We start from the raw sequence: 27,223 nt of genomic DNA on the forward strand, positions 1-27,223 counted from the left end.
TCACAACCATCTGGTGCATTTGCAGAGTGGTCAGATTGCTTCTCTCCCTTCAAATTTGAATGACTACAGTTAAAGCAGATCAGCAGTCAACCTCTGATTGAAACAGGTTTAAAAAGCCAGTATATCATATTTTATTACTGCAGTTCATTAGGAATAAAGAGATAAAGTTATCAACAAGAAATTAGAGCCATCAAGATTAAAACAAGTATAGACAGGTTAAAAAGAAGTAGAAAATATCAGTACGTCTCTGTGTCTATTTTTGGGGCCTATTGTTCGAGCCTTCTATTTCTAAAGCATAAAGAGGTTAACATTTGAAGTCAAATATAGCAGCTGTGATGTCTTCTGTAGTTGAATATTTAGTGGGATTTTTTCAGGCAGACACTGCAGGTCAACTGACTTTGAACAGAGTATGAGAACCTACCTAGCTCTGGATCGGCAGGTATGGCACTTCTAACTCCCCAGATACTTTATAATTCTCTCCTGTTCTGAAATCTTTATTCACAAACTGCCTGGAGAGGTGTTTCTTCCTCCCCAAGAAGTTCAAAATAAATTGCTGTTTGTCATATGGCATTTTGTTACTGGGTGAGCTGTGCACTCAATCATGTTGCATACAAGGCACTGGCACTCCAGAGGCTGTTTTTCGTAAGAAACTGGTCAATACCTAATTTACATTCGCAATGAACTGCCAAACAATTCTCATCTTCATAACGAAAGTTGTTACATATCGAGGCATGGTCTCTAAGTAATTCATATAGTCAGGTGGTTTGAGATTGTCAGCTTCCCTTGTACATGTCCAGTCAGATGACTCTTTTTTAAAAAAAACAAAAAGCCTTTAACAAATTTTTTGTAAAAATTCCCAGACCATAACTGCATTCACGTCACTAATCAATATTAAAATCTAGCAAGTTTGAATATGCAGTGCTTACATTTAGACCAGGATGGCTTGCTGAGAAAAATAAAAGTCAGGAGTGACAAATATCTTAAGAAACTAGACACCGCCGGAAATTTACAATCAGTGTAGGAATACAACTATTTCAATAGAAAGAATCACGTCTGAAAGACTAACTTTTCCTTTGCTTTCAACTTCTGATCAGTAGGACAAACATTTCAAGCATTTTCATGTTTCATTGTTTATATTTGATAAAAATGATTCCTTCAGCAAAAGTAAGTATTAAAATAAGTAAAAACAAAAATTAATTGAGAGAAAAAACTAATGTATTTTTAAATTCTCAAACTTCAAAGCACCATCTTTGAGAGGTTCCAAAAAGGGCAGAAAATCACCCCACTGTCAAGACTTTTAATTAAGTCACACAATATCTTTGAAGCAAATGTCTTTCAGCTGTTCATCCTACAGATACCAAGCATATGAAACATATGCTCGTTTTCAGTTAAAAATGCAGCCATCAAACTTTGCAGTAAGCGATTTTACCATCTTATAACCAGCTAAAGGCATCAAAACTATAATTTAAGTAAAACTCTGCAGTCTCGGCCTTCCCAAAGAAAAAACTCCTATTTCCACAGCCTGCTGGTAATACTTTTCTTTCTTGTTTCCAACCATCAAGACAACCACAAGCTTTGTGGTCTACAGCACAGCATTCCAAGTTAAATCACCACACTATCATTGAATTGGACCACAGTTCCCAAAGTTATATAAGCCAAAGTCTGTCTGTTAAGCATTTCTTCTTCAAATGTTGAGACGCTGCAATGGTACAATACTGCACATCTTTGCAGCAGAAGCCCATACTCAACAGGAAGATAGCAAGAATATTTAAACATTTTTGGCATCTGATCAAGGCCAAAGTCTAGGCACATGTCTAAAGTTCAAATATTGAAATATTTAATTTCATTTTATTTTACCATTGAGACAGAGACTGAAATAGAAGATTTTGGATTCTGAAATATAATTGAAATTAATTCAATAAACATGTGAAACACACAAATGAAACAAACATTTTTATAAGATATTTCATACATCTTACAAAGCTGGCATGAAAACTGGCTGGGGAAGATCATACATCTGTTAATGAAGCTTGCCTGTCATTCTTCCACCTGTGACCTCGAGAGTCTAAAACGTTTACAAATGCCACAAATTTAATGAAAAATTCAGAGGTTATTAGTTTTCTCAATTGGGTTATGATGTGAAAATTTCACAATTACACTAAATCAATCTCTCATATTTCAAAAATTAGAAAAGTAGATTCATGAAACGATCCATTACAAATAAAAATGAATGTCAATTTTTTTGATAACATTATCTATTTATTACACAAAACAAATTGAAGGATATTACAAAATCTGTTCAGATTATTCTTAATGCAAATAATGGGCATGTTACCAAATTATCCTAATGGTTTTCTGACAATCTGATTTCAATTAGCATCTGCCAATTAGCATTTTAAAGTACCTTACTTATATAATTTAAAAAGGGGGAAATCTCTTTAGAACATATGAGCTTTTTTTCACAAATGTTGCTCAGTTAAAATCAACATCTCAATGTTTGTGCATTGTGCAAGTGCATTCAGTAAATATGCAACACATCCCAAGAGTTAAGACAGTACCATCCTCAAAATAGCTTCCAACCAACCACCTAAACACCTTAATTTCACTGCAGCACCTGCCAAATTAGGATATCTTAAAATCAAACAATAATTAAACAACTTTTGGATTAAAATTTGGTACAAAACACCACAACGACCAATAACCTGTACTACTTTTACATGCGTACCTTTACCGCTAAACTGATATTCACAGAGCAACTGCTGACTTTGAACAAGAGCTCTTTCATGGAATTTGCAAATGTTCTGAAGTCAAGGCATCAACTCGTGATAAACATTTAAGCTTGTAACACACTGAATTGCAGTCCACAGTAACAAAATCACAGCTCGAATCACAGCAACTGCTGTCTACTCATTCCCACAGAAAGCCTTTCCTTCCTCCATTACCTTGCCTGTGTTTTTTGTTGGTTGCTACAATGACAACGTTGCAACAAAAACCTGCGTGGCACCAGCTGTCAACCATCCGGGCCATTGCATCTGTTTCACTAACCCTTCACCCTCTTGTACATCTCCACAATACTGTCAACATTTCAACTACGAATAACTCAACGTGAAAACAAATAGTGAATTGTAGTGCAGTAAGAACAGCTACTTCTCAGGCAAAATTGATTTTTTTTGTAGCTGCAAATAATTCATTCAAAACGAACAGCAGATAGAACATTCAGTTCCATGAAGCAGAGTCAAACCGATTCTATATCCTGAGATTTATTACATTAATCACTTCCAGCTACTTTTGTATTGTGGCACTCAGGATTTCAATTCAATATTTTGTTAGACCAAGTCTGTTGTTGGAAATTATTTGACCTTTCCTATATGCACCATGTTATGTATTATTGGCAATAACAATTGGTTTAATAGGATTGTATTTTCAGTATGTTATCCACAGTTTGTAGAAACAATGGTTTTCAGAGATCTGTTGAAGTAAAACTGACATTCAAGTATACAATTAACAGGTTTATTCGAGCCAATTTACTTGTCTTAGATTATACTTAAATGCAGCTTTGTATACATGATCAAACAGGAGCAGGAATAGGCTATTTAGCCCATTGAGCCTGTTGCAGCATTTGATAAGATTGTGGGTGTATCTAATTGTGGTTTCATTCAACTTTCCTTCCTACCCTATCTACCCTTTAACTTCCCTATTAATTAAGAATAGATTAGAATCATAGTATTGTGGAATTTTATAGTACAGTCAGAGGCCATTTGGATGATCATTCCTGCACCGGGTCCCAAAACAGCTAAGCAGCTAGTCCCATTCTCCAGTCCCAACTTTGTAGCCCTCTAAATTCATCGCTTTCAAACACAAGTCCAGCTCTCTTTTGAAACCTCCTTTGGAATCTGCCTCCGCTTCTCTCCCAGGCAGTCCATTTCAAGTTCTAACGACTCTGAGTAAAGTAGTTTCTCATCTCATTCCTAGCTCTCTTGCTGACAGAATTGAAACTGTGATCCCTGGTTACTAACATACCATCTAGAAGAAACATAATATCCTTCTTTACCTTGTTAAAGTTGTTCCTAATTTTGAATACCTCAGGAAGGTCACCCCTTAATCTTCTGTGCTCCGAGGACAGCAAGCCTAAATTCTTCAATCTTACCTTGTATCTAAAATGCCTCATTCCTGGTAAGATTCTAATAAATTTCTTTTGCACTCTCTCCAGGGCTTTAACATCCTTCCTTAAATAAGGTGTCCAGAACTGAACACAATATCCCAAATGTGATCTAACAAATGATTTGTACAGGTGTAGCATCATTTCCTTACTTTTATACTCTAATTTGGTTTCGGACTATTGACCTCTGCTTTCAATGACCTTGCCTCCTGCTGTTTGGGAAAAGAATTCTATAGACTTGTTATATTCAAAATAAAAATTCTCCTGAAAAGCCCAACCTGTTCCATCATAAGAACACCCCTTCATTCGAGGAATCACTGAAGAGAACTTTCTCTGAACTGCTTCCAATGCATTTATAGTTCTGTTCACAATCTGCCTTTACTAACCAAGGCACATTTTATACCTTCCTAACCAGAATATAATCTGCAATCAAACTTTTATAACCTCATGACTGTAACCGGTGTTGAAAGAGCACAAGTAGTGAATTGTACTAGAAATCATGCATAATTCAGCTTTTTACAGTAAGCTAACTTCAGGGTCACCAGCAGGATGGGTCATAAAATAAGAACAGATATTTTCATGACTGTAAATGAAGGAACAACAATGCTTAGCAATGGGCTGTTATGGACATGTATACATAAAAGGTGGGCTGCATTAATCTGGGACTCAAAATTTGATTGTTAATTTGAATCATCATATCATTCATGAATACAAGTCAGGTTTGTTCTACAAGCAGATATTATGTGATGATGATCCTGGGTAATAATTCGAGCTTTCTTCAATGACAAAACACCATAAATAACCAGATATTCCAATTAACAAATTCTAATTAACTTCAACACTTATCAAGACTGATCTTATCATCTTTATCAAAGGTTCTTGACTCCAAATACCAATCCTAGCTCTGACCAATTACAGGCTCTAACTATTTATTAAATGCTGTATCCAACAGCTTGACTGGATTTGTCTAGTGTGTAGGTAAAGGTAGTTAGCGCATTTGTTTTTGTGTGCTGATTCACTTCTCATTTTTAGCCTATACTGCTGGTTAGCAGCAATGAAAAGGAAAGAGCCAAATGTGCATCATAAACAGCCAAGCCATCAATTTGTCTCAGTTGTGCTTCCTCATGATAACATGATCCCTTGGGGCCCCAGTCTAAAGCTTCAGAGAAGGACTGATCGTCAGATTTGCAGTATGTAGGCCTCTCAGCAGGTAGACAGAAGGATCCTAAAAGGGATATAGATAGATGAATTGCAAAATCTGGCAAATGTAGTCGTATGTGGGAAAGCATGAAATTGTCCATTTTGACAGACACAATAAAAAACATTGTCTAAAAGCAAGAGATTGCAGAACTCTGAGATGATGATAGATCTGACCATCCTAATGCATGAATCACACAAAGTGGGTATGGGCAGGTACATCAGGTAATCAGGAAAGTTAAGAGCATTTCTGAAGAAGGGTCCAGACCTGAAATGTCAGCTTTCCTGCTCCTCTGATGCTGCCTGCCCTGCTGTGTTCATCCAGCTCTATACCTTGTTATCTCAGATTCTCCATCATCAGCAGTTTCTACTATCTCCAAGCTAAGAGAATGTTACGTTTTAGTGCAAAGGGAATTGAATGCAAGAGTAAGGAGGTTATGCTTTAGTTATAGAGGGCAATGGCAAGACCACACAGAGCAAATGTGGGCATACTGGTCACCATATTTTCAGAAGGATGTTAATGCACGGAAACGGTTCAAAAAAGATGTCTGGAATGAGCCAGGCAGTTCAGGCCTGTATCCTTTGGAGTTTCAAGGAGTCAACTGACTTAATTGAAACATACAAACAAGATCCTGAGGAGACTTAACCAGGTGGTTGTGGAAAGGATGAATCTAGAAGTAGGAGTCATCAAATCCGTGAAAGATGCTCTTTGATCTACCCGAAACTTGTTGGTCTTCCAGAGCAAGGAGTTGACCTCATCCACGTGTTGTAGACTGGCACACTCCAACATCCAGGACTATGGGCTGAAGGATGCACTAAAGCATGGCGCAGCCGCCAAGGCGCAGTGGGGAAACACTGTCTAAGGGCTCTTGACCCCAAAGTACAATGAGGGTCTGTTCAATTATCACACTGTCCCAGTGCTTCAAATATATGTAAAAGAAAAGTTGCACAAGTAAAATGTGCCTTTGGGTTGTTAGAACTGTCAGGAGAGTCAAACTGTATGTATACAAAAATATTTCTATAAATAATGCATATTACAGACATTAGGAAAAAAGCAATCTTCCTTCTTTTCTCTTTAGATGTGAGTGCAATATCTGTAGCAGCTGTCTCCATATCAATGGGAGCTGTGGCTCTTCATTCACAAAACTGGTAAAGTGCAACGCATCAGCCTCAGAAGGTTGGTTGCTGGTTACCAAATATGCACTTATTCTCTCATAGGTAATTTTTACAAAAAGAGGTAGCCAGTGACTGAGAGGAGGAACTTTAGAAAAGGCAGGCAGCTTCTGGCAGCAGAAAAGAATGAAACATGTAACACGCCACCAAGATGGGGAAGACTTATACAGCATGGTGCTGCATCAATGTCAGAATGCTGCATGTGCCATGCTCATATACATAAAACACAGTGCTCATGTTTGAAGTGAATGGTGATGTGCGAAAGTCAAAGTGAAGGAGTATTTCACAGGGCTAGGGTGGATTCCAGTTAATCAGTGAGTATCACCACAGGGACTACGCTGTACCAATTCCAGGGATTGGTCACAGTCAGTTAGTAGTTCATCCAACTAAATCTGGGGACCTGTGCCATTGCAGTCTGGGGATTTCAGCTACAGTTAGTACTGGCAGTCAAGTAAATGTAGTTTCGATTGTTGGTTAGTCAGTCTGAGTCTACTTTCAGAATCAGTCCAAGGGATGGGCAAAAATGGGACGTTCCATTCCTGCACATCCCAGATGTACTTCTATTTCAAGGACTGTAACGTTCCCTCTCCGGTGATTGAAAATGCCCTACAACTGCATCGCTTGCGTTTCTCACACTTCTGCCCTCAGATCCCCTCCCCCCAACAAAAACAAAGGCAGAATCCCCCTTGTGCTCACATACTGCCCCACCAACCTCCACCTCCAACTTACCATTCTCCGCCATTTATGTCACCCTCAATCCAACCCCACAACCAAAGAGATATTTCCCTCCCCACCCCTACCTGCCTTTCGCAGGGACCGCGCTCTCCATGACTCCCTCATCTGCTCCACACTTCCCACTAACCCCACCACACCCAACACCTCCACCTGCAACCCCAGGAAGTGCTGAACCTGCCCCACACGTCCCTCCTCACCTCCATTCAAGGCACAAAAAAAACTTTCACATCAGACAGAGGTTCACTTACACATCTGTTAACTTGGTCTGCTGTATCCACTGCTCCCGCTGCGGCCTCCTGTACATCGATGAGACCAAACGTAGATTTGGAGACCGTTTCATAGAGCATCTGCGCTCATTACGCAACAAACAACAACACCTTCCAGTCACTAGCCATTTTAATACACCCCACAAACACCTCCGCCCCCCCCCACCCCCCATTCCCTGCGTGACACATCTATCCTGGGCCTCCTTCAGCGTCACAACGGCACCACTCAAACTGGAGGAACAACACCTCATATTCTGCCTCGGGAGCCTCCAACCCAATAGCCTAAACAGGGAATTCACCAATTTTAAAATCTGCCCACTCCCAGACTCATCCCGTATACAAGCCTCCCTTTCATCCCTACCTTCCTGACCTAACACAATCTGTCCATCTTCTGTTCTAACTATCAGCCCTCCCATCTCACTGACCAATCACTACCACTTCCTACCTGCTCTCACCTACACCATCCCACCAACCTTCTCCAGCCCCACCCCTCCTCTCTCTATTTATTTCCCAGCTCCCTTCCCCTTTCCCATTTCTGAAGAAGGGTCCCGACCCAAAACGCCAATCTCCCTGCTCCTCTGATGCTGCCTGGCTGCTGTGTCCTCCTGCTCCATACTGTTTTGTCTGATTCCAGCTTAGGCAGCTCTTATGATCTCTATGGGCCATGGTCAATTGAAGCTGTCTTGCCTAGTCAGTCAATAGGGACACAGCCCACAATCAGAAAGGGTGACATGAACATAATCGGGAGTGTATCAGGAGTCAGTCCATGTCATCGTCAATGCTCTGGGCATGCTCAAGACTGTCAATTAGTCTCATCGTGTTTATCACCAAAGAAATGGGTATAATCATGAGGGCAACTGGAGATAGCAGGGTGGAACTTGGTAGATTTCTTCAGAGGGGATTGCGCCCTCTTGAAGCAAGGGAATGAACTAAGTCACAGTCACTTGTGAGGGTCAAAGCCACAGAGACCTCAAGAAATATAGACTCCAGGTATAATGCAGGTACGTTTAGGGTAATGTTAAAAAAAGGGTCAACCAAAACAGAGAGAGGATAAAGAGTGGGGGTCTTTAAGGGCACAAAGGATCATAACGCAACAGAGGGCATGCAGAAATGGATCTATTTCAAGCATCACATGATGATGTGCAGACAGCAAATCACTCACACAAAATCACAATGTTGGAACCCTAATCGTATTGATTCAGAAGTCAACTGCAAAATAAAAAGGTCTCAATTCGAAACAAACAGTATTCCAAGCAGGTGAAGTAAGCAGTTTCTGAGGAAGCATAACACTCAGCTTCATTTTGAGGGATGTCAGGACTCAGATGTCCTTTAAAATGGCTGTCATCTCTCTTACTTTATTCCAAAAGACGAGCGTGCAATGCTGGATTGCAAGGCCCTCCATGGAGGCTACTGCGGTCATCATAACCCCAGCAGTTAAACAATGATATTCATTGGCTGTGATTTGAAGGAAATCTGAATCGCAATACTTATCAGAGCATCCAGTTCTGAAATGTACTCATGAAGAAATAATGAGGAGCACCTTGCCCAATCGATAACCACCTTGTGATTTCTGACCGCAGCACGACATAGGAACAAGGCAGTTTCAAGCGCAACCTCATCTTTCTGCTTAGCACACAATTTTGCAAGTTTTATGAGATCACCTCACATTCCTCAAACCTCTACGGAATACAGGCCCAGTCACCCCAATCTCTCTGCAGGTGAGGTTCCAGCTGTACTCCTGTATTCAAAATCCCCTTCGTGAAGACGACTAACATTTGCCTTCCTAACTGCTTGCTCCACCTGTATCCCAAACATTAGTAGAGTGACATTATATTCAATACTGAGATTCATGATCAGCTATTATCTAACTGAATGGTAGAGCAGGTCTGACAGACCGAATGCCAGAAAAACAGGAACTTGAAACATTTACACTTCCTTAGTCATGCCTAGGGTGGCCTAACAAAGTTCGTGATCCAAAAACAGAAGTTGCTGGAAAAGTTCAGCAGGTCTGGCAGGATCTGTGAAGAAAAGTCAGAGTTAATGTGCTGGGTCCAGTGACCGTTCCACAGAATTGATGGTAGCAAGGAAAAGTCTGTGATCTCTTGGCATGAAAGAGGTGCCACCCAGGATCCACAATTTCATTAGTCATGTCCTAGCTCACCGGGCTTCTTGTTCTGTTTAGCAATATATTTGGTTTTGCACACAGGCTTCATACTACCTACACAACTTCATTTTAAAGGGATGTCAGGGCTCAGGTATCCCTTTAAAAAGGCTGTCATCTCTCTCACTTTTTTCTCAGATTTGCTTCATGTGATAATTCAATGGCTGGGGTCAATCCAGCTGTTCTTCTGGGAAAGTTGTTACCACAGAGAAGCTGCTGCAGAACACAGCAACAGAGCAGCTTCTGCAGGCACAACAGGAACAGACACCATCAGCTACCACACATCAGCTTACAGAGAGAAATAAGCAGCAGGACAACTATGGAAGGAGTAGAGTTCTGGCACAGAACCAGATATACAGACTTCAAATGCTTCCATCTGCAATGAGAGTGTGTCACTGGAGAAGGTGACTGGAGATGTCCAACCACCGTGTCACATTTAGGCTAACTTGTGAACACGGGCTTGCACAAGGACTGCGAGGCAATCCTATTGCAATAGCCCAAAAAGGTCACAGATGCCCTAGGCTCAGAAAGCATCGAGGACGGGAAGAATTAGTAGCTTGAGATCACAAGTGGACAGCATGCATGCGATACTGATATTTGCAGACCGATACAACATGGAGGTGCCAGTACACTGGCACAGTTAGACTGAGTGCCTCAGAGTGTGAGGTAGAAGAGGGAAGATGATGCTTCTCCTTGAGGAGTACAGCAGATCACTGCCTTTTGTCAGGCACTGTTCATCGTCCCTTTGTGGAGTTCAACAGCACTGAACTGTGCTGCTATCTGCTACCGTGCTGGACAAGCATGATGCAATGCCCTTTTCATTCCATTCACCAGGAAAAGAATGTTCTGTCTTTCTATGACTCTGTCCACAACAACTGCAGAGCAGTGTGTGTGAAGCAGGGAGCCAAATAATTTTTTTTTTGCTTGCATCTGTTGCGTTATAGCTGTGATGACAGGCTGAGGGGAAGATTCTTGGCTTGCAGCCTCTGATATGATGCCTTTAGATATCAGACCCTTCAAACCCAGGTGGTCTTATGAGTGGTGAGAACTAGTGGCTCACATGCCATGCAATTTGTTGAGTAATTCATGCTACAAGGATGACATATGTTGGGCAGGAAGAAAAGTTGAATGATTTCCAGTTTCACTGGTGATCTCTAGTTCTTCAGAATGTTTGCTTTCAATTCTTCCCATGAAATTTAGATCATCCTCATTGGTCCTTTCTGCATTGCCTTTATGTGATGCTCCCTTACATCATGGTGTTGGAATTACATATTGTTTAAGTCTGGCCAAACCACATTATATAATGTTTAACATGGCATCTGGAGATTTGAATGCATCTGATTTTCCAATAAAAGGCTACCCTTCTTTGTTGTCAATTGGCTTGACAGAATATTCTGGTGCCAAAATTACTAATAACCCACGGTCTTTCCCACCACCAATTTGGTTTGGTTCAATCCCACCACTCCTTATAGATGCTTGTTGTATTTACAAGTTCCATTTGTCCAAACTTGATTAAGTTCTCTTTGCAAGTTCTTGGCTGCCTCCACAGAGTATGAATCGAAAAAAAAAACTACAACCACTGTAATTGCTAAGAAAATTCCCACTCTTCACCAGGTGCTATTATGACACTGAAACCAAGCAGGCAGCTGGCTGTCAAGGTCTCTAGATTAGCCTTTCAGCTTCTTATTTTTACTGGCAGAGGTACAATTACCAGGTCACTGCAAACACTTCGACAGCCTCAACACTGTGCAACCTTTATTTATCCAAACCAGCAGTACCCAATATATACAAACTTATCACATTGTCATTGAATATAATTGTCGCTCAAGCAGTCAATACATTTAATTTTCATAACTATAAATTAAATGCATACGTATTCAGTAGATTGGTGTGAGCATTTCTTCAAACTATATTTTTCATTTCAGAACTAGGAGACTCATTTACAAGAACAAGTCAAGATAAAAAAGAAATAAACTTTATACCACCCTATTATAATAAAGAAAAAAACTTTCCTCAATCACTCATTTCAGGTCAATTGACCTGGATCCCCAGGTCAAATGGCTTTTTGTAGAACCTCTCAATCTCTTGGGCTTGTTACAAAATGAGCAGATCTGATAGCCAATTTGACTTTCAGTTATACCCTGTATATTCAACAATAACACCCATGTGGGCCTGACAGAGTGGACGGCCCCCTCATTGGAGAACCTCTGTCATTTTTAACCCATTAATTCTCATGGATTAAAAATCAGGTAAGCTATATAATAAAAGGAGCAGTTTACTATGTACGTAGTTGAAAATGATGTCTTAATGGACTTACTCTTAACATTTATGACTTAATGTTCTTTGGTTCACTGGATTCAGGCCACAACCAAAGTTTTCTAAGTATTCTGAAACAAATTCATTTTGATTCTGACAATATGTGGATTTACTCACCCGTTTCCATTGAAATTGTACAATGTGTGGGCTGACACAGCTATTTATTGACAGGATGCATAGTTTCTCAGTCATGGCATTAGTGACCTTCATGGGGGAGATCCAGAGGAGCAGGAATGCCCTGCATCTGAATTTGTGGTGGGCATGGTGATGGCGTGCATGTGTGTAGTGGCTGGAATCTTTTGCCTGCAGCAAAGCAATGTCTTGGTGTTTTTTCATTTCTACTGTAGACAAGTGTGATCCCTACAAAAATTCATTAATTGTCTTTCTTCCAGTGATTCCTAATAAAGGTACAGTAGCACAGGACTTGCACTTTTTCAAGTTAAGTCCTCGAAGAACTTCGGAACAAATGCTGGATTATTAGTGATGCTTCAACCAAGTGTACTAGAAAATCTCCTCATGGATTTCAAAGTTTTCAAATCTCCAACAGTGAGTGAACAGAAAAGCATTATGTACTTTTTATGTAGCTCTTAATTATCTGCAACAAATTATTTACTTCCCAACGCTTTTCCAAAAGTGACCGCTCATGATTTTCCAAAGTTATCGTGCAGCCTCAAAAAAAATGTAACTGACATCAGCCCAGTGTGTAAGCAATACTAGAGAAAGTTTCAATTTCTTTACCATTATAGTGTCTTGCACTAAAGGGAGCCTAATCCAGTATCTCAGTTTACAGCCCTACCTTGGTTACTTTTCATTTAGAATTGTGAACTTTCAGCTCATAAATTTGTTTTGAAAAAAAATGAATTTAGTTTATCCAGGCATTAAGAGCAGTCTCCATAAAATTATCTTCCTAAAAACTGGTCAAACCACTAACATAGGAATGTACAATTTTGCATTGAGTTTCTTGTTATTTTTAACTATTTTAGCTGCAACAAACAAAGTGGTAATTTTGATATCCCTGCAATGTTAATCCTTTAACTATATTAGAGCAGTTAACAAAACTACCAAATGATATTTCCTCCCCAACTTTAATTACCTGGTTTGTGTACTACACAGGAGCAGTAAAAGGGCCAAGTGCCAGTGAGGAAAATTCTGACGTACCCACAAGACACCGCATCTTTACTGTCCATCTTCGGTCCGCCTCCCCCTCTCTCCCTATTTATTCCAGTTCCCTCTCCCCATCCCCCTCTCTGATGAAGGGTCTAGGCCCGAAACGTCAGCTTTTGTGCTCCTGAGATGCTGCTTGGCCTGCTGTGTTCATCCAGCCTCACATTTTATTATCTTGGAATCTCCAGCATCTGCAGTTCCCATTATCTCAGGCACAGAAAGTTGTTCATTTTGTTTCATCTATTGGGAATGTTAATTATAACTCCTCATCTGACCTTCATTTTGAATGTTCACTTTTCGAAATACTTCAATAATTTCAAAAAGCTTGTAGCCTGTCCTCAACTCATTTTCAATACAAAGAAACGAAGAAAGGCTTTTCTCCAAGCCTTTTACTCAAGGTTATTTTAATTCATCCTTGAGGTTGCACCAAATCACCACAGAAGTGCTGAACATAGAATTTCTCCTTCAATTTTTCTGACTCAACAATTCCCAGGACAGGATCCCAATACCCTCCTTATTTCAATTACATACTCTACTAATTAATAGCATTTATACACTCTCTTGCTCACAATTCCTCACTGGCCAATGCCCCGCAGCCTGAGTGGCATAGCTCAAAATACAGAGAGGAAGAAAGCAAATCTAATACCAAAAGCCCTAAAATCATTCCAGAGAATTCAAACATGGGAGCAACCAGAGAAATACCTGTTGCTGAAAAGCTGAGAGTCTATAATCAGAAAACATTGCAGAGAGGCAATCTGAGAACAGAAGTATTGTGAGAAAGTGGCAGCAGTGATGAGCAGGTTTGCCAAGGCTGGGATAAATGAGGATAGAACAAGGGGCTGAGCAAAACTATATCTTCAAGGACCAAAACCAGGGGGGTTGGGCACTGGCAAGCAAGGCTGCAAGAGCAGGGGCTGCAAATGAGGAGGGGGAGGTGTGTGTGGTTGTAAAGAGTGATTGATGGCGCAGAATGGCTACAAAGGATGACAGTCATACTTAACCTTTCAAAAAGGAAGAGTTTATTACGTGAAGATTATTCAAATCACAATATTCACTACAACAATAATAATGAACAATTATATTTCATAAACACTTACACTTTGGCATTATCACATCTGAAACAGCCTCACATACTGTGAGTCACTTGAAATGCACTGAATGTGTTAGTAACAAATACGCAATTATTTAACTGTGATGGGTCCAATCTGTGGGCAGCTAGCTCATGGTCTGTATGTATGGGTCAGATTTTTAAAAGATGATTTGTTGCTAATTAATGCCTATTATCGCATGCCAATTTAAATACTGTAGTGTCTTGAGTAATGCTTTCCTGGTGTATTGTGGCTTTATAATGAATGGAACAGTGGTGATTTTTGAGAACATTGAACTCCTCTAATTATGCTTCTACGAGAGTCTGAACATTTCCTACATAAACACAATTTCAAAAGTTACTGCGAGACTGTATTACCTAATAAAAGGAGTACGTAAGAATGATAAAAGGAGCCCACAAAAATCAAAAAGTAGACCAAAATAAAACCTGTCTAAGTGGCTTTGTGAATTAGCATCATGATCACATTCATGTCTTCAGTGGTGGGATCTGGTTTCTTTCAAATATTTGAGGATACAACAACATTGAACTTCATACATTTTAGGGATACTTCATATGCACAAACTGAATACTAAAACAACGGTACCTAATTCAGAGTTACATTAGGTCTTTGCTCATTTGTTGGCACTGCAATCTTGGCTTCAGGTGGAGCATGTGCTTCCGTTATCCTTTGCATTAAAACACCACTTGATGAGTGAATTTTAAAGTTCTACCATCTATCAAATTCCCACTGTTCTGTCACATTTGAGACAGAAATAGGTACACTTGTTTATAACACCCAATTCTTGTGGTAAAGGAGACATAGACATTTTTCCCAAAAAGAAATTGCTGAAAAGAGAAATTTAAAAGCTGGCCACTTTTTAACTTTAAGAACCTTCAAGAGTTCAATTTACATGGCAAAATGTTACAGTGAAATCCCTGCAAAAACCATACACAAATGTCTGCTCAAACTGTCAAAAATGGATGGATGGATATTCATCTGCAAGATGATAGTAATCATAGCCCAGGCTTTTTTGGAAGTAGTTGAAGACATTCACAAGGTAGATGAAAATTCCTTCGTGTTTATATTAACATAAACAATTCCTAGTTCTCGTGACTAATGAATCTATCCCATGTTTTAATTCATCTGTTAACATCATCAATCTTGCTTAAGACCTCTGAATCTCACATTTCCAGATCTGATCCACTGCTAAAGCTACCTCCAACAAGCTATGGTGACTTTTATGCCAACCTATTTTCTTCCCTCAATAACTCTCCATAAAGGCCCAAGTTCCAAATACATGGTGAATGGGGAGAAGAATCAGCTGTTTGTAGCACTTGTTGTGCTCCTGGAAATAATACAAAACAAAAGCAGATCTGATAGCTGATTAGTTCACTGTTCTAATTTGCAAACATTATCGATTCAAAACTTCCTGCTGCTTCCAAATTTTAGTCACATGATTACTTTAGTATTCCCCTACTGTTGGTCTACCCTGAAATTTCTTATTTATGTTAACCTGCAAACGTTTCACTTCACATGTTCTTCCTTAATATAGTACATCATATTGTATGAAATGAACACTTGTTACTATTCCAGCTGATGGTTTTGCTGGACAAGAAGATCCTTGACTGAAATCTGGCTTGATAGGTTTTATTTTAACCTTCACTGAAACGCAAGGAATGCTGATGATTTGATTACAACAATAAATTGGAAATCTATTTGGCAAAAGAAAAGATAAAATTGAATAAACCAAACTATTTACATATAACATGGTTAAAGATTTAGAAACACATGGTAAAGTACAATTACTTAATCTCAAAACATTCCCCTACAGTATTCACGCTAGGAAGAAATCCTTTCTCTATCCCACAGAGTGAGAGTTAGCTGTTGCTTCAATTCCTGGTCATGAGTATCTGATAGCCTCTACTGCCATATAACTGTGCTAACACTATCTCAGAATCATATATCCCTTTAGGATCCCATGAATGGGGAAGATAGATTTGGGATCCTTGGGGCTACGGCTGGGGGGGCTCAATACAGCTACGGAAAGGTCTTGAGTGCTTCCCTCCATTGACAAACTGAGCATCACCTAATCACGATTACTTGTTTTACCTCACTATTTTCTTTTATTTCAACCTGGAGACACTGTGGAGTTTCACTTTACTTAAAACAAAACTCATTAAGAACTTGAGTAATAGGTAATTGTTTGTTACAAGAACTGGTGAACTACTTTGAAAAGGTAAAACAGGGCAGAGAGAGAGATGATACCGACAGAGATTATAGAGAGGACAGAAACTTCTTATTCAAACCAAAATTTTTCCCCACTGCTCCCAAAACCAACTGTCTTGGAGAGGGATTTTTGCTGGGAATGTACAATTTCAATTTATCAAATAGAGGAACTGCTCTCTCCTCACTGTTTTCTTTTGCTGGTAGATCAACTGAGAGCACTTCAGTCAGATCAACAAGTTAAGAATCTATAATAACTGATGAAGATCCACTATCAGTTGAAATGCTTGTATTAAGTGAGTCACTAAACCTCATGTGAATGAAGAACGGCGCTCAAGTTTTTCATGAACAAAAAAAGGCCATATTCCTGCTGAATTATAGTCAATGTATTAGACGAGGTTTAAATTGAATTTTTCTGTACTGTCTTCTCTTAACATTTGAAATTGAAAGAAATAAGTTGTACAGGCATGCTTTCCCTGCTGAATCAGTGGACAAGTAACAATACAATCAACATATAACTTGGCTCTTTACGACATTATGCAGGAAGATCTTAGATTGATCACTCCATGTGCTCAGTGTAGTGTTAACTGATCTGAAATTGGATGACAATACAGCATTACAATTGTTCCTGGATGACACAGTGGAAAAATCGGCCAGGATTTCTGGTCTTGACTGCTTTCTAACTCTCCCAGTTGGACGCATGCATTTCAAATGATGGATGAAAGCAGGGTTGGACTTGGGTCAGATTGTCAAACAAGCTATTGACAATCACGTGCTAAGTTCAAGCATGTCAAATAGACTTTTAGTTGAACTACTAGAGTTCTAATGTTACCTGCAGTCCATCACAGCCTGGAAGCTGTATGAAGCAGGGGGTGTATCTGTTAACTGTATTTCTTGTGTTCTGAGTACTAATAATAAATTTCAGTTTTATTTTGCCCATTCTGCTGGAAAAAGCAGTCTTATTTTTTCCCTCTCCCTTTACTATCAGATTGTGATCCAGTTAATTTGTTTGATATTCTGAAAAGAATTGCTCTTCTGACTCATGTTACTCACAACACATTATAACATTTCACTAAACAAAGGGCTGTAAACAACATTAAATTTGAAAAAAAGGTATGATTTCAACTGCAATTTGCATTTCAGAATTTGCCACACTCAAAAAATACGACATGGCCTTTCATTTAAGCATATGCTTACATTTCTATCTAGAAGTAGTAATGCAGGAATCAATTTTTTTTTTGCAGTTACAATTTTAAAATTTATGGCATAGAATTTCATATAATTAAAATTTCTTCTGATAATTAATATCAACTCACATTTAGGTTCCTTCTTCTCAAAGTACTTCACACCAAACCATTTTGATCCAAAATAGTCAATAAAGCTCTTGACATGAAGGAACAGTTCAAAATGGGGCTGTCAAAATAAAAATTGAAGAGATCAGTATTCTCATCTAATGGCATCTATTGGGATACTCTGCACCGACAGCAATAAATAAAGACAATTTAGACTGAATTATTTGCTTCCTATTGTTAATAACACATGCAAACAGTAATGAAATATGCAATTCAAAACAAGCATGCCTACCTGTTATCATTGATAAAAGTACAATAGGCAAATTTTGCGACAGTATAGTTATTTACAAATTTTTAAAACCTACTCAGGAAACTTGCAAGTTATTGACTTGACTTCATACAACATGTGATGGCATGCATACTCTGCACATGCATTAGTTTGTCATAAATGGGGCTTGAGGTTTTCATGCGCCAAATCCTTCCAATAGTAGAACAGTACATACCTTTGGTATGTGTTGGAAGCCTAAGCAGTGCCCACAGTGACTGCATATTGATTGAATAAACTTGCCTGGAAAAGAATGCAGTGACTTGTTAAATATTTTAATAAATCACAGACTGGGACTTCTGCAGTTCTTCAGTCCACCTCCCAAAATAATTTACAAGGCAATTTCCTGTCAAGTAATCCAAACACAGTCTTAATGCTATATTTTATCATAAAAATAAACAGTGAATACATCAGAATATATCCTTGACTCAATCATTCCCTAAATGTTTATTCACACATTAACCATGTCAAAATCCACATTTCGTCCTCTTCCAAAATCTGCAATGAGTTTAGTGACTAACAACCTAGTTTCTCAGCAAAGCCCAAACCAAAACAGCTTTCAAGTAATGGAATTAAACATGTCTTGATGCACAAGTCTTTTTAAAACAAACAGCTAAATGCATAGAAATAGAACCTTCAAGGACCATTGGTCAGACTGCACATGGGCTTAGTTATTACTGCTTTGAAGAAACTACCATTTTGGGAAGGCATCCTGAAGCAAGCATTGGACCTGTTACACCTCAGCCTTAACTGTTGTGACGAATGGCACAGACCTGTAAAACAGGAAATGTATCAACTAAAGTCTCAACTATAACCCAATTCTCGACTATAAATTTCTAATATTTTCGAACAGCTTTGCTCACAAAATCATCCAGAATTCCTTCAGAATAAATTCTTCTTGCATCGACCACCCATACATATATATACGTAAATCATACTAACTGAAGCAGGATTAACCATTTTCAAGTTTTCATATTTCAACTCATATTGAAGGCAACTATGGCAAAATTGTGAATCTAATTAGGACAACTCGAATATTCCTATTATGCCCCTGTGCTTTTAACTAATGTGACATGAGTTAATTGTGCAGTTGTGAACATATCACATCTTCAATAATTAGAATTTCAGCATTACTTCCTACAGAATATTAGATTTTCAAAGATTATCTAACATAACTCCATATTTCTCGCAAAGTTTTTTGCTATTTTTCCACAGTGCTAACTTCAAAGATGTCTCAAATTTCTGACTCCAGGATCCGAACCATACTCGCATTTAGTGAGGCAGGTTTGATTAAATACACTGCAGACTTGAGCAGGAATCCAATAATGCAGATTGTCAAATAAAATATTGTTCTATATATATTTTTGGATGTGCCATTATACTTGCATTGAAACTTTTGGGACTATGTCTGAATCCCACTCGCTGAGTTCTGTATAAGGAGTGATCACACATACAAAATTCATTAACTTCAGCCAAAAGATCAAACAATTTGTAGCTCAACTCCCCTAATCATCTTGAGGTTTTTTTAAAATTTGTATTTGATTCACAAAAAGTCAAAACTTTCAGGCCATTCAGTCCATCTTGATGCTTCTGGCAGAAATTTACAATACTAAGGGACTTGGGTGAACTTGTGCACAAAACACAAAGTCAGCACAAAGGTAATCAGGAAATTAATGGAATGTTGGCAGTGGAGTATAAGGATGTTTTTCTGCAAGTTGCTAATTAGACCAAATCTGGTACAACAATTTCTGAAGGAGGGTCTAGACCTGAAACATCAGCCTTCCTGCTCCTCTGATGCTACTTGACCTGTTGTGTTCATCCAGCTCTGCACCTAGTTATCTCTGGTAGAAAATGAGCAGGTTTTGTCTCCTTGTTTAAGGAGATATTATTTCACTGGAGGCTGTTCACAGAAGGTTCATTTGGAGATCCTCCTGTATGGAGGGATTGTCTTATAAGCAAACATTAAATATATTGGGAGTCTACTCATTGGAAATTAGAAGAATAAAAGGTGATCTCATCGAAACATACAGGATTCTTAAGGGCTTGACAAGGTAAATGCTAAGAGGATGTTTCCCCTCTTGGGTGATTCCAGGACCACAGAGCACAGTCACAGAATAAAGGAGTGTCAATTTAAGACAGAGAGGAGGAGGAATTTCTTCTCTCAGAGCTGGAGTATCTTTGGAACTCCTTGTCACAGAGTGCTGGAGGGACAGATTCCTTGTGTACAATGAAGGCTGAGATAGATTCTTATCATTAGAGAAACAAGAGTTTCAGGGAAAACACAACAAAGTAGACGTGAGGAATGTCAGATCAGCCATGCTCCTATTGAACAGTGTGGCAGGCCGAAACCTACTCCCGTTCCTTCTTCCCATGGTCTTATAGCACAAACAAAGTTTGTCATTATTCATGCCATCCTTTATTTCCGGGACAGTTGGGAAATGCTGCCAGGAGCACCACTGTTGATGAAAGAAACAGAATTATTTCACCCTAGTTAAGAGAGACATATTGGACTGGAGATGTTAGGATTTCAGGGATGAAACATCAATGTTTAATGTGGCGATATTCAAATAAGCAGGACTGAGATTCCAAAACATTAAAGTAGAACATGAGTCAGGGTAATCAGAGTAAAGTTGTAGAGACCCAAGAGTAAGCCAGAAGACTACTTACTTGTGCTTCAGCACAAGAAAGCAAACTGGAAGAAATGAGTGCAATGGTAAGAAACGGTGACGGGATGGAAAGTTCATTATTCAAGAAAGAAAAATAAATTATGTGCAATTTCAAATTGATCCCACAAAATTAGACAGCATTGAAAGATCTAAGTTGGGTAAAAGAACAATTAGTACAACTTAGGACAAAGTAAACCTTTTTTGCTTTACAGGTGATATTCAAGAAAGACACAATCTTTGTTATCGACATAATCACGTAAAACTGTGAACAAAAATTTATGATAAAGAGTTATTTGAAAAACAGACCTCTACTCCCACGCCTGTTGCCATCTTCAATGCTTTACAAATTGAAACTTCCAACAGCAAATCTGGAAGACATTTCCATTGGGTGTTTATTTAAAGTGCATAAAGAGAACTGCCATCAAGTAAGTCTTGAGAAAGAAACTATTGTGATTCTGCTATTAATCTATCGAATGGGAGAGAAACGTATGATAAAAAGCAACAGAGCAATCCTGCCAGACACTTTCATTTGTGTTGGTGAACTGAGAAGACTAAAGCTGTACATTCTTAGCACTAGCATTCAAAACCATAGCTCGGTTTCTAAGCAATCAAACCTGACTGGCTTTCATGCCATTATTTAAGCCAGAAACAGGATGAAGAGAAAAATTACTGTGATGAATTAGAATGCACCTATATTGGTTCATTTGCTCAACTTGGTTACTGAATGCTGGTCCTGCGTCACGCAACATTAACCCATTCCTGCATTAGTATTCAGAGTGCTCCATTTGTTACACATGTATACTGCCTTCTCAATTAACAGGCTTTTCACATTTTACTTCTAAAATGTCCACTGACAGGGCAACATATTTCTCTAAAGTTTAGTAGCCATTTCTACTGAGGGGAAGCCTGACTGCAAAGTAGTACTAGGCTGAAGATCTGCCTTGTGAGACAAAATCCTTTGTTTTGTATCCATTTATATAACATAAGCCAGTAACCTGTGCATTTCTAACAATCAAGACAGAGGGTGTTTCACTGATGTTTACATTTAATCCCGCCTAGGAACAAGACGTGGGCTTGTTGTGAATTTCTTATTAACAGGTCACTCAAAACAAATCAGTAAACAGTGGTTCACAGGTCAGGTTTTGTCAGAGGGAAAGAATCAGCGAAGGTAACTCCATCTTGTTAAAAGTGATGCTCTTAGCTGGATTCAGACAGTTGGGATAAAATGGGCAAAGTTTCACTCATACCAGTTAGACAGTTAGAATTGTCAATGATCAGATGCTAGATAGAGTACAGCCTTGTGAAGTCGAGTGGGATGCAGTCTCAGAAGTAGGATGACTAAATTAAAAAGGATGATCAAGAAGGTAAGGTTTCCAAGTTCAGGAAAATTCAAAGGCAGCATCAGCTCAATTAAGCTAGCTGTCTAGTAAAAAGCTGAAATTATACTGACATAAAACCAACTTCCAGCAGCGTCAGGAATAACGAGGAATGCAGTCTTGCAAAGAGAAGTTCTGGTTATTTATTCATTGAGGCAATCCATGACAGTGTAATTTGGAGCAAATTTCAAGATTGGATGTTTGAAACAGAAGAACAGGAATCCCTTCTGAAGCTGTGATAATGGGAACTGCAGATGCTGGAGAATCCAAGATAATAAAATGTGAGGTTGGATGAACACAGCAGGCCAAGCAGCATCTCAGGAGCACAAAAGCTGACGTTTCGGGCCCAGACCCTTCATCAGAGAGGGGGATGGGGTGAGGGTTCTGGAATAAATAGGGAGAGAGGGGGAGGCGGACCGAAGATGGAGAGAAAAGAAGATAGGTGGAGAGAGTATTAGGTGGGGAGGTAGGGAGCGGATAGGTCAGTCCAGGGAAGACGGACAGGTCAAGGAGGTGGGATGAGGTTAGTAGGTAGGAGATGGGGGTGCGGCTTGGGGTGGGAGGAAGGGATGGGTGAGAGGAAGAACAGGTTAGGGAGGCAGCGACAGGTTGGACTGGTTTTGGGATGCAGTGGGTGGAGGGGAAGAGCTGGGCTGGTTTAGGGATGCGGTGGGGGAAGGGGAGATTTTGAAGCTGGTGAAGCCTAATGGTATCAATGTGGACTTCACCAGCTTCAAAATCTCCCCTTCCCCCACCACATCCCTAAACCAGCCCAGTTCGTCCCCTCCCCCCACTGCACCACACAACCAGCCCAGCTCTTCCCCTCCACCCACTGCATCCCAAAACCAGTCCAACCTGTCGCTGCCTCCCTAACCTGTTCTTCCTCTCACCCATCCCTTCCTCCCACCCCAAGCCGCACCTCCATCTCCTACCTACTAACCTCATCCCACCTCCTTGACCTGTCCGTCTTCCCTGGACTGACCTATCCCCTCCCTACCTCCCCACCTACACTATCTCCACCTATCTTCTTTTCACTCCATCTTCGGTCCGCCTCCCCCTCTCTCCCTATTTATTCCAGAACCCTCACCCCATCCCCCTCTCTGATTAAGGGTCTAGGCCCGAAACGTCAGCTTTTGTGCTCCTGAGATGCTGCTGGGCCTGCTGTGTTCATCCAGCCTCACATTTTATTATCTCCCTTCTGAAGCTGTTTTGAGAACAGGAAGATGCTGCTTGGCCTGCTGTGTTCATCCAGCTCTGCATTTTGTTATCTCAGATTCTCCAGCATCTGCAGTTCCTACTATCTCTGAAGCTGTTTTAATGGGATTTGATGATCAACACAGTAATGTCTGGGTGGGCAGCAGAAGAATATGTGGGAACAAAAGCAGAAATTGCTGGCAAAACTCAGCAGGTCTGGCAGTATCTGTGGAGAGTGAACATTTCAGGTTTGGTGACCTCAGACTTTGTTTTTTTTTAGAAAAATGTGGGATGTGTCTTAACTGTATCTATTACTTGATATACTCTGTGGGGTGTTTGACCATAGTTTGTCTGCTAATTCATATTTATTTCATGTTAATCCTCCGTGTTAAGAGTCTACATTTCATATGTAGCACATTTTACTTTTCCAACTTTGAATCGTAAAGTTTACCGTTTGTTCAAAACGGCAGAATCTTGTGGCTTTATTTTCTCATTCAGTACAAAACTTTGTCTAAAAGCTACTGGTCCCTAACCAAATCATATAAATTTGGTGGTCTTTTAATTGTACCAGTTATCTAAACGAATGTGAGAACGTCATGGTTAAGACAGCATTATGAAACAGTATGTTCAAGCTTTGTAATTTTTTTTTAAATTGACAAACACCGAAAGGTTCACATAAACCTTTTTGGTGAGCATTTCAAATTTTTGCCTTGAACATTAAATCTTCACTTTTGTTTGCAACAAAGTTATCAAGAGATATGTATACACAGAACAATTATACCAAATATGTTTTCAGCCTATTTAAGGCTCCCTGAGATGTCAATCAAATTTGCAGCTTTCCACCCTTCTCCATAATTTGGATAAACCAATCAACGTCACACTAAAGAAAAACAAACATAAAATGCAAAACATCGGAATTTCCAAAGGCAGCTTACTGAGATGGCAAATTAAAGGAACAAAAACAAAGCTCTGAGGACGGGTCACTGGACCAGAAACGTTAACTGTTTTCTCCTTCACAGATGCTGCCCGATCTGCTGAGCTTTTCCAGCAAAATAGTTTTTGTTCCTGATTTATAGCATCCGCAGCTCTTTTGGTTTTTATTTGACAAATTAACGGGTTTGCTTTCAAATCTTTTCCAGCCTAACATCACAGCTTGCAAAACACGCCAGACTGAGCACATATTTTAAGAAGTCACGTCCACATGCAGTACACAGTCCGGTGACTCAGTGGTTAGCACTGATGCCGCGCAGTGCTAGGGCCCTGGATTCAATTCCAACTTCGGGCCACTGTTTGGAAATGTCCACATTGCCTGAGTATCTGCGTGGGTTCCCTCCCAAAGTCCGAAGATGTGCGGGTTAGGCGCATTAACCGTGCCAAATTAGTGCGGGGGGAGGTGGATTAGCCACCGGAAAATGCAGGGTTACGGGGACGGGGGAAGGTCTGCGTGGGACACTCTTCGGAGGGTCAGTGCAGACTCGATGGTCCGAATGGCCTGCCCCTACATGCAGGGGATTCTGCGCATGTTGCATTTCCGCGCCTGCCCCATCAACATTTCACTCGCGAGCGTTGCGAACGATGAGATAACAGCAGGAGCTGTCAGCGGCTTCGGGCACGGGCACAGGCAAGGCCTGTGAGGGCGCCAGGCCCCGTCACCATGGCAGCGACGGCTCGGTTCCCCCCCGCGAGGCCCCTCCAGACGGAGTGTTTAAATAACCGTTAGACCGCCACTCCCCGGCCAACACACAACCTACTCCTCCCTTGGACCGGGGTTTCAGCCCCAAATATCGGGAACTTGCAGGAAAGGCCAATCGCTCGATGTGAATAAAAAAAATCTCACCGAGAGATTTTTTTTTAAAAAAAGCTCAGAAAATGGTAATGTTTCCCCCACGAAAAACTACACCCTTTCGTTTCACGTTTGTCAGGTATTTAATGGTGGGCAGTTAGCAGAAAATGCATGAAGGAGCAGAGTATTGAATTGCAGGAAAGTGCTGGAGGAAAGAGAAGCGGAGTTTGGTTTGGTTTTAATTTAATACTCGTCAGGCAGTTTTTTAAAAATTTTAATTCCTTGTGTTTACCTGATCATTCGGCAGATATATTTCTCTGGCCGGAGGGTTTTAGGCGGGTTCAGCTCAGTATCTACAGAGATTTGAGGCGATTCCGCCTAACTTGTATCTTCTAGCCCCAGCCCAGCGGCCTCTAGTGTTTTTTTCTCCGTCACTGACTCAGATCATTAAAGTATTGGCATCCACGGGGGAAGAACGTGGACCCTCCTCACCCCAAATTACTGGCTACTCTACCCCTACCATCTCCCCTAACCGTCATTTTGTTCCTAGCGTTGGCGAAATGAGAGTTTATTTCTCTCTAAAGTTGACGATATCCTTCATTTGGGACGGAGTATTTACTCCCCGCCTCCTTGGTCGAACGAGAAACCTTGCTTCGTGTCCGTGCCGTCATTTGGTACATAAACATGAAATGCAAACTTATCCACCGCCCCCCATTAAATCTGGATTGTCCGCCCAAATCCTCACGAGAGAGTATTACTGATATGACTGGTTAAACGGCGGAGAGGAAACATAACTGTGATAAAATGCTGTGGTACCTGCCTGTCGTTTATTTTCATGAGCAGCGAAAATTAAAAGTGGTTTAATCACCACCACCCCAAATCCCTCTTCTCTTCCCACCCACCCATCATCATTTTAGATTCTCATTCATTTTACGCCAAATTAAGTGGGAGTTCGCTTCTCCAAACATGCTATTTATTAGAGGGTACCTACACAGTTTGCTTCAACCTAGGGCAACGAAAAAGGTGATCAAGTCGCCATCTTCCGCTGCTTTCTGATAAATCTACACTGGCAACAACCTTGCTTTCTAACAACATGCTCTGAAAGTTTTCTCCTTGACATCTGCGGGACTCGTCCAATTCATTCGCCTTGTAGCGAAGTGGAAGCCTGTAGATTGGCAAAAGGTTGTTTTGAACTCACCTGAGTTACTTATATATACATATATATTCGTTAAAGCTGACAGCGTTTCTTGGCTGCGTTGCGCAAATCGTAAACTTTCAGCCTCCAGCCTGTTTTCTTGCCATTTTGAGCTGAATTCCAGGGCTGCTCTCCTCACGTGATCTCACCCAGCAACTCACATCCAGCCTAACTGCTTTCCACAGGCGCTGGGAGCAGGTTAAGAACTCCGAGCGTTTCATTCCAAGCCTATGTGTTAAATGGCAAAACGTCACTTTTCGTGTTTATTCATTCCTTTTCTTGTTTTTTGGCTCCCCATTTTCTCTTCATGTTATTACTCGTTTTGGGATAACTAGCAGAAGGCTTGCTTTTCGATCTGTGTTAATGTCACATCTGAAAAACCTGTTGAATGTTTGTGACACAACATTAACAATTAACAAGGTTAATTGGTGTGTAGATTTTCCTCTCAGCTGCCTTCCACTGGTAGTAATTGTTCACTCCACCAAGTTGGAAAAATCAGTCATTTCACACATTCATTGATTTTTTTGAAAAAATTGATTTAATTAATTGCCAACTGTAAACACTGAACTACTAAGTTCCACTCAGCCATTTTTTCTCTCATCTAGACAATATAAATCATAACTATGAAATAAGTAAAGAACTGCAGATGATGAAAATCTGAAACAAAAATAGAAATTGTTGGACAAATTCAGCAGGTCTATCAGCATCTGTGGAAATAAAGCAAAATTAATGTTTCCAGTCCAGTGACCCTTAGAATTATCAGTAGCTAGGAAAGGGTGGTATATACTGAACGTGGGGCAGAGCCAGAGATATGGGGTAATTAACTGATAGACAGAGTTGGAGTCATCTCTCTCTAGGCTCCATCTGTGCCTATCTGCTTACGCCATTCCCCAGCCCCTATCTTCAGCAT

The 27,223-nt window shown here is 40.1% G+C and overlaps 1 protein-coding gene across 2 annotated transcripts in view; it reads right to left on the bottom strand.

Annotated features, from left to right (window-relative positions):
- The window catches only part of LOC125461815 (fibroblast growth factor receptor 2-like), a 179,650-nt gene extending 152,999 nt beyond the window's left edge, over window positions 1-26,651 (bottom strand). Inside the window, exons 1-4 of one of the 2 annotated variants that reach the window (XM_059653055.1) lie at window positions 26,317-26,651; window positions 21,072-21,133; window positions 18,278-18,342; window positions 17,799-17,895 (exon numbers count right to left, since the gene is read on the bottom strand). The gene's annotated coding sequence lies outside the window, so the exon portion shown is untranslated. The remainder of the gene's footprint in view (window positions 1-17,798; window positions 17,896-18,277; window positions 18,343-21,071; window positions 21,134-26,316) is intronic. The other variant, XM_059653057.1, reaches the window with a different exon arrangement.
- Window positions 26,652-27,223: the final 572 nt, after the last annotated feature.

Source organism: Stegostoma tigrinum, chromosome 20, assembly GCF_030684315.1.
Source record: "Stegostoma tigrinum isolate sSteTig4 chromosome 20, sSteTig4.hap1, whole genome shotgun sequence".
Classification (NCBI taxonomy): domain Eukaryota; kingdom Metazoa; phylum Chordata; class Chondrichthyes; order Orectolobiformes; family Stegostomatidae; genus Stegostoma; species Stegostoma tigrinum.